General features: G+C 29.3%; 1 pseudogene; it reads right to left on the reverse strand.

Moving 5' to 3' along the window:
• Positions 1-450: 450 nt before the first annotated feature.
• Positions 451-3,923, reverse strand: LOC145112183 (uncharacterized; annotated as a pseudogene).
• Between the last annotated feature and the right edge of the window lie 4,663 nt (positions 3,924-8,586).

Raw genomic sequence — 8,586 nt, forward strand, 5'->3', positions numbered from 1 at the left:
TTCTCATTCTGCTGGAAAACACTCTCAATCTTCTAGATATGAATTCATTCTGAAAGAATATTATTGTTGACATTAATGAACATTTTTAATTAGTTTCCATAAAAATTAATTATAAGTATGGATAACATTTAATATACATATAATTAATACTAAATTCTTATTGGTGCATTCTAGCACACAATAGATATGAGAAACATTTGAAACTACTTCTATATATATATATATATATATATATATATATATATATATATATATATATATATATATATATATATATATATAGGGCCGGCCCTGAGATTTTGGAGACCCTGTACGATTTAACAAAAATAGGCCCTAAATTTTGAAAGATCTCAAAATATAAACAAAAAAAACTATATATTTTAATTTTCTACTGCAAATACATAAAATTAAATTTCCATTCAAAATAATATACAGAAAAGACATTGGCTTTTACTTGAAAATAGCTATCCTCCTAATATTTGTTGAAATAATTTTTTCAATAATATCTTCATAAGTAACTTTATCCAACATGTTACGCTCAATCGTTATCAAAGTCAATCCATTAAGTCGTTCTTGAGTAATTGTAGATCGTAAGTAAGACTTCAAAATCTTCAATTTTGAAAAACTTCGTTCTACAGATGCAACAGTAACATGAATAGTCAACATAATTCTATATGCAATAGATGTAATAGGAAAACAATCAACACGTTTTAAAAAATTTAGAATATCAACTGCTGTCATTTTTTCCTTAGGCAAGAGATGTAAAAGTAATTTTAATTCAACATATAAGTCATTTCCATCAATATCCGATTGGTCATCTTTCTTGAGTGCAGTTTCAAGAGACTTACAACAAGACTTTAATGTAATATCATCTAATGAAAGCAATTTTTCTGAATCAAACAAAAAACCAAATATTTTATCATATTGTTGATATTGTTCAAATCTTGTAGCTAAAGAAATAATCGCTTGATCAACAATATAAATAAAATATTTAACTCTAAATTTCTCTTGCGCGGATTGTGAAGCAATACAAGAAGTATCGTTTGAAATTTCATCAACATGTTTTTTTTATTTTAGGTTCACGTTTTTAGGAAATATTGGATCAATGCCCATTTCCAAGACAATATCTTTTGCAGTTTCTAAAGCATTTAAAAACCCATTTTCTCTATATTCCTTAAAAAACAAAATCAACCCTTTTATTTTTTCCATAGCAACATCAATAAGCATATCTTTTGATTGCAATTGTTTGCTAACTAAATTAACAATATTTAACATTTCATACCAAATTACTAATGCCAATATAAACTCAAAGTTGCCAAGTTCATTTTTTGCTAAGGATTTAGCTTCACTTGTTATTTTTGGATCATTATCATTTTTGGCTACTTGAAGTAAAGTTTTTTGTATATCAAAATTTTGAAATCTTATAGCTTTAACACTATCAACACGACTCTCCCAACGAGTGGATGACAAAGATTTAGGAGTTAACCCTTTCACATTATCTTTTAAAATTTGCCATCTCTTAGTGGAATTTGCAAAAATTGTATAGATACGTTGTATTGTTCCAAAAAAAACCTTTAGCTTTACCACAAGTATTAGCCATATCACACAAAGTTAAGTTCAAACTATGACAACCACAAGGAGTATAAAAAGCTCTAGAATTTATATCTAATTTTTTTTTGCACTTCTTGATGTTTTCCTTTCATATTTGATCCATTATCATAACCTTGTCCACGTACATTATTAATGTCAAGATCAAGCAAATTCAATTCATTTTGTAAAACATCAAAAAGTCCTTGTCCGGTTGTATCATTTACATCTAAAAACCCTAAAAAGGATTCTTCAATGCAACATTTAATGAAACATCTACATATCTTAAAATAATAGTCATTTGCTCTTGGTGACTTATATCGGAAGTACAATAAAGTATTATAGAAAAATATTTTGCATTTTTTATCTTTTTGATAATCATAGATTTTATTTCTGAAGAAAGCAAAAGAATTAGTTCATTTTGTATCCAATGCCCAAGATAATGTTTATGGATACCAATTTCATTTGTAATACGTTGTATATGATCATAAGAAACCATGTCAAATTCAGCCAACATTTCAAATAAACCTAAAAAATTTCCATTGTTATCTTCATATAACTTCTCATTAGTACCACGAAAAGCTAGATTATGTTTAGCAAGAAATTTCACAATAGATATAATTCTCAACAAAACTTGTCTCCAATGAACTTTTTCTTTTTCTAATTGTTTTTGAGCCGCATTATCGATAGTTTTATTTTTTTGTAATCTTAAACGTAAATCATACCAAGTATTTATATTTTTAACATGTTCCATACTTGTTTCATGCTCTTTAGTTCTAGTGTTAAGATGTATCCGATCACTAAAACCCTCATTTTCTAATTGACCTTTTCCACACCCTTTTCGAAATATTTTACAACAAAAACAATTTTTTTTTTATCAATTTCTTTAGAATAAACAAGCCAATCTCTATCACATTTTTCCCCATTTGGTAAAGTTTTAGTATAATATGTTGCAGAAAATCTTCTTAAATATTTATCTTTAGGACCTTTTATAATGGATAAATCTCTTTTAGGACATTTCAATGCTAAGATATTTATCATGTTAGAATCAAGAACATCCCAATTTCTTGGATCAAATATATCAAAAGTGTGAAAATCAACATTATTATCAACATCAATATTAGCATTATCATTAACATCAACATTATCATCAACATCAACATTAACATTATCATTAATATCAACATTATCATTAACATTATTATTAGCATTAGCATCAACATTATCATTATCATTATCATCAAGAATAGCTTCATTAACAGTTTGTGTTTCATTTTCCGAAAAGTTTTGTGTTTTTTTTTGTTATAAACTTATGCATAGATCCTGCTTGAGTTTTATTATCTTCTTCAATTTTTTGTTTTTTCTTACGTTTTTCATATCCATATGCATATTTTTTTAATCTAGGAGGCATTGCAAATTGTAGAAAAGAAAGAAACGACCTTTTTTGTGATTTGTAGATTTCTTCTTGGTTCTAGAATTTCAACACTTCAATTCTTCAAATCAACAAGAAAGCCAGAAAGGGTATCAAAACTATAAAAAAAACATAATCCAAATTCCAAATCAACATGATATATTTCAATATCAGAAACCAAAAACAGAAACGAATTCAGAAACCAGAAATCAAAACATAATTCGGAAATTGCTTGTACCTTCAAAATTTAGAAACTAATTTCCTCACTTCCTTGTTTCTTCTGATTTCTGTCTTACGAATTTAGAATCAGAAACCACCTTCAAAATCAGAAACGAATTTAGAAATTTAGATTATTAAACTAAGAACTGATTGGAAGCAGAATATGAGAAGAAAAAAAAATCTGATTAGAATTTAGAAATATAAAACTAAGAACTTATTATTAACAATTAACAAATAAGAAATCCATGAAAAAAATAAGAACTTTCTTAATTTTACCTTCTAATTTCGAAAGTCTAAACCTCAAAATCTCAGATTGTTGTATGTAGATTGTTTCTAATTTCAAAAATCGAAACCTTCTGATTTCGAAACCTTTGAATCTTTGATTGTGAATGAATCGTTGCTTGAAGGAATGAAGGGCTTGACCTTGACTTGCAGCTTGCTTCAGAGTTTTGAGAAGAAATAAAGAAGAAGTAAGATTATGTTGACTGCTCGTGGTGATTGGAATAGATGGATACAACATAAAAGAAGCAATCAAAAGATCAATAATATCGTTGCTCTGTAATGAATGCCCCATGCTTGCAGCGTAATCAGTGAAGAACCCAAACGTTTTTTTTTCCCGAAATTTCTTCCCGCTCAGCCGCTCATCCTTGCTTGCGTGCAGTCGAACAAATGAAGAGAATAACCTAGTTTTTTTGTTTTGGGCCATTAAATGAGTATACTATACTAAAAATACTATAAAAAAATTAGGCCCTATAATTTTTTGGGCCCTGTTCATGGGCACTTGGTGCACATGCCATGGGCCGGCCCTATATATATATATATATATATATATATATATATATATATATATATATATATATATATATATATATATATATATATATATATATATATCATTAAAACTTTCCCCGATGCATCAAATTTAATTTCACATGAAATATATATTAATTTTTAGAATGAGACTTAGAATTGACGATGCCATATAAAAAATATATATGCATTAAAATCTTAAAAAAAGTATCTTATCTTATTTTAAACGAAAGATATATCACTTTTTAATAATGTCGTAAAGTATTATAGAATACAATTAATGTGCCCATGTACAAACTCTATAAACATGGAATATAATAATAGACATATTTTTCTAGATTTAGGATATTTGGAACGCATCTTTTGTTTATGGCATATTCTTTTAATATAATATAAGTTGTAAATATTGATGTTTGTATTTCATGTGTGTTTGAAATAACAGTATGGGAAGAAGACTAAAGTGGCTATGTATCACTTCTACTGAAATCAACGAGCTTATAGAAGACCATGGGGCTACTGAAACAGAAGGTGTTCAATCAAATTCTGGAGGATTTCAGTCTATTAATCAACAATCTAACCAACAATCTTTTGAGTGTGGGATAGGTGCAAATGAACAAGGTATTTTAGTTACTCCAACACAAAATTACCATATGTTATAATAGATTAACGGTCATTATAAAAGAACAGGGACTGAAATATAAAAAGAAAGAGGGTTATAATGGTCATTATAAAATAACATGGGTATGACATTTAAAAACAAACAAAGGTATAGTGGTCATTACAAAAAAGAGAGGTTAGAAATTATAAAAGAAACAGAGGTGTAATGTCCATATAAATACAAAGGTTTTATAAAAGAAACAGAGGTACAATTTCCATATAAATACAAAGGTTTATTGGTCATTAAGCATATAAAATGAAGGACGTGATTTTGTTTGTGCTTAAATGATATGATATTTCCTTTTGCCTTTCAAATCTAAAGCTACACTATCGGTCCCTGATTTTGACTCTTATTTCCCATGTAACCCTTCATTCGGCATTTCTTTTCATAATTGGTTTACAAACTTTTCAGTTTACCCCTTTAGGTTTCACAGTTTATTCAAATAAAGAATATTATTAAAATCTTCATTTAATTAGATTTTATCTAACAATTTTTTTTAACAATAACCATGGTTTTGTAGAATTGTTTATACAGAAATTGTCGTTTTGCTGATATGTTAATGATCAACTACATGTCCTTTTGTTGAATTGATTTTATAGATTTGGTCCCATGAAATTTACAAAATTGGTCCTTGTACTGAAATATGAACATAGAGGTAATTATGCTTGCTTTATATTTTATTTATTAATCATATTTGTTTTCATTAATATGTTTTAGGTCCCTGGTATTTCTTCGGTCCCTAACAAGTCTCTATCAGTTAACCAGATGTCACCAGCAAGAAGTCAGATAATAATGGTAAATACTTTATTGTTTCAACATTTCACATATGTAGTGGACAATATTTTTACTTGCCTTTTGAATTATGTTTTCATTGTATGCATATTGAAAGGTGTTTTTTTTAACAGGTAACCGTTAGTATCATTGCTAAGAAAGAGTTCACATGAGGATCACATTATTCGCATGAAGATTTTGAGAGAGGTGCAAGAGCGTAATGATTTTTTGTGTTTTATGTTAGATTTTTAGACTTAAATTGACATTTGTAGCCATTTGTTTCCAAACTTTGGGAATGTTTTTGGAAGATGATTTAAATTTTAATTGAAATGATGGTATTATAATTTCTACATTTTATTGTTTTGTTTATCTTTTATATTGTAAATAAATAATGATTTTAATTAATCAAAGCTAATGTGATAAATGTCTATAGTGGCATTTAAGTTGGTAAAACGTTTTTTTGTAGCAAAAACTATGTGCCATTAAAATTGTCATAAAATTTTAAATAACAATAGTTTTTACAGACACAAAACTTGTGCCACAAAAGCCTTTTTATATATTGTGGCAGAAAAAAGTGTCACTAAAACCTTAAATGTTTGTAGTGGCAAACCAAAAAGTGCCACTAAAAGGCTTTAGTGGTATCGATTTTAATGACACTTTTTTTGTGTGCCGCTCATTCCTACATGGGTCTTTAATGGCATTTCTTAGATTTTTTGTGGCACTTTTTGTATGCCATTAAATGGCTATTTTTTTGTATTGTTAGTGGACAGTTTTTTGCTACATTGAAAAAATTGTGAGGAATAATAACCATTTATATTTATTGAAAAAATGAAGTTTGAATGAAAAAAAAGTCAACTTCTGTGCCAGTAAAAGTCTGTTTATGACTTCTCTGAGTCAAACTTCATTGAAATCTATGTTTTTACTTATTTTATTTCGGATCAGATTCCTTTTACATGTTTTACATTTTTGGAGCAGGACCGTAAGTGCATAACAATTAATTGGCCAATGACAAAAACCATTGTGGTTTTCAAAAGCCTGACATACCTTATATACCTCATACACATTCTAGTTAGTTTTTAAGAGTAGGGAGGGACTATAATTTATCAGATCAGATTCCTTTTACATTAGTTTTTAAGGTTTCGTTTTTGATAAATTATAGTCCTTCCTTACTCTTTTGACATTTTAATTGCTTTGAAGAATCACCACACCAAGTTTTTCCAGCCAAGCTCTCCGGATAATGTTCAACCTGGTAAGTTAGAATAATTATGTTACTAAGTGGGTCCCATTCTCTTTTATTACGGTTACCAGAGAAGCACTACTGCTATATATGTTGCTAAGTTCAGTTCAACTAACTATGTTTGTATACAACTTGTAAACGAGTAAAAAGCCCTTGTATTAAGTTTTTCCCATCTGTTACAGTCGTTCTTAGGTTTGGTCATGTTTTCACCTATTTAATACTATTGTCAGGTCAAGCCATTACAATTGAGAAGACTCCTACATGGGAGACTCATGAGAAAACATTTGAGATATGGATCTCTCAGTTAGTTTATACACCCATTTATTTTTGTGATGATACTATCTTAAGGTAACATTCCTTCTTTCTATGTAGGTATTGGTTTTACCTGTTTGTAGGGGTGTATCTGCATGCAAAGGAGGGGGTGGTGATGGCACTACTTAAGTGGGTCCCACTCTCTTTTATTATTAAAACAGTACTATTTTTTATGTTCGAAGTAACAATGGATTTGTAAAATAGGTGTGCTGCCGAAAGCTAAAATTGTGGAGCTTATTTTGTCAAATCTTATGGTCAATCTTGTAAAGAGGAAGAATTTAGACATTGATCTTTGCAAGATGATCTTTGTGAAGGTTTATCTTGTTAAATTTTCGTGCTTATTTGTTATGTTGACCATATAAGTCATTTAAAAATATATTCAGTGATGTGATCTTGAAAAGGCGATTTTGGTACATTTAATTTATATTAAGGTGGTGGAAAAGATAGTTGAGGAAGGAATTGAAGTGTTGGTCAATGATAATGTAATTATAGCATACTTTCATTTATTTGAAAGTACAATGCTCTAATAGGAAAGGAGAAATTACATTTTATATTTATTTGTTGGATATAGCATACTACTCACCGAGTCACTGTTAAAGAAATGATCATTTTTTTTATAACTGAAACATTATATGCAACTTTTTTATCAGGTCGGAGATGGCAAATTTCAATACACAAATGATGATATTGATGAAATCCGTGAACAATGGTCGACTTTTGTTTCAGGCTTCATTCATCTGTGATATTTTGTATCCACAAACAATATCACAGTGAAATGTTAAGTAGCATCGTTTTTTCACATGTGGTGTGTTTTTGTTAACTATGTGAAATGTTAGGTAGTATCCTCTTTTGACATGTAGTATACATACAATGTTTTTGATAATTTGTTTGACATTTAGATGAAATTTAATGTTTGGTATATAGTTTTTCTATATTACTCATAAATGCACGTTGTAAATGCATATCGTAAATGCACGTCGTAAATGCATATCGTAAATGGTTGATGAAGTTTATGACACACAAATGCGTGTCATCTTCATTTATGACAGATGCTTTAATGATACGCAATGCGCGTCCTAAACGCGCGTCGTAAGGTTACGACATGCAAATGCGTGTCGTCTTCCTTTATGATAGGGCCTTCCTTGATACGCATTGCGTGTCGTAAATGAGCGTCGTAAATGCGTGTCGTAAATAGACGACGCTCAAAAGCATGTCGTCTTTCGATATGACAGGGCCTTCCTTGACACACATTTACGTGTCGTCTGAGCGTTTTACGACACACATTGCGTGTCGTAAAAGGGTGTTTTTGTAGTAGTGACTGTCAGCCTTTTCACTCTTAATTGGAAGTCTTTCAGCTGCTTCAGTTTGTGTTTGTTGGGAAGGTTGAGAATGGTTTTTTTAGAATCCAAAATTTTGATTGCTTTGAAAACCATTATTTTGATTATTGTAACCTTGATTTTGGAAACTTCTGTTTTGATTCTGAAAACTGTTGTTTGGATTATTATTATGACTTGAATTAGTATTGTTTTGAAATCCCTGGTTTTGAAAACCTTGGTCTGAGTTGTTATGGAAGGAAGGTCT

The sequence above is a fragment of the Lactuca virosa genome, chromosome 5, assembly GCF_052849685.1.
Source record: "Lactuca virosa cultivar CGN04683 chromosome 5, Lactuca_virosa_CGN04683_v6, whole genome shotgun sequence".
NCBI classification, from domain to species: domain Eukaryota; kingdom Viridiplantae; phylum Streptophyta; class Magnoliopsida; order Asterales; family Asteraceae; genus Lactuca; species Lactuca virosa.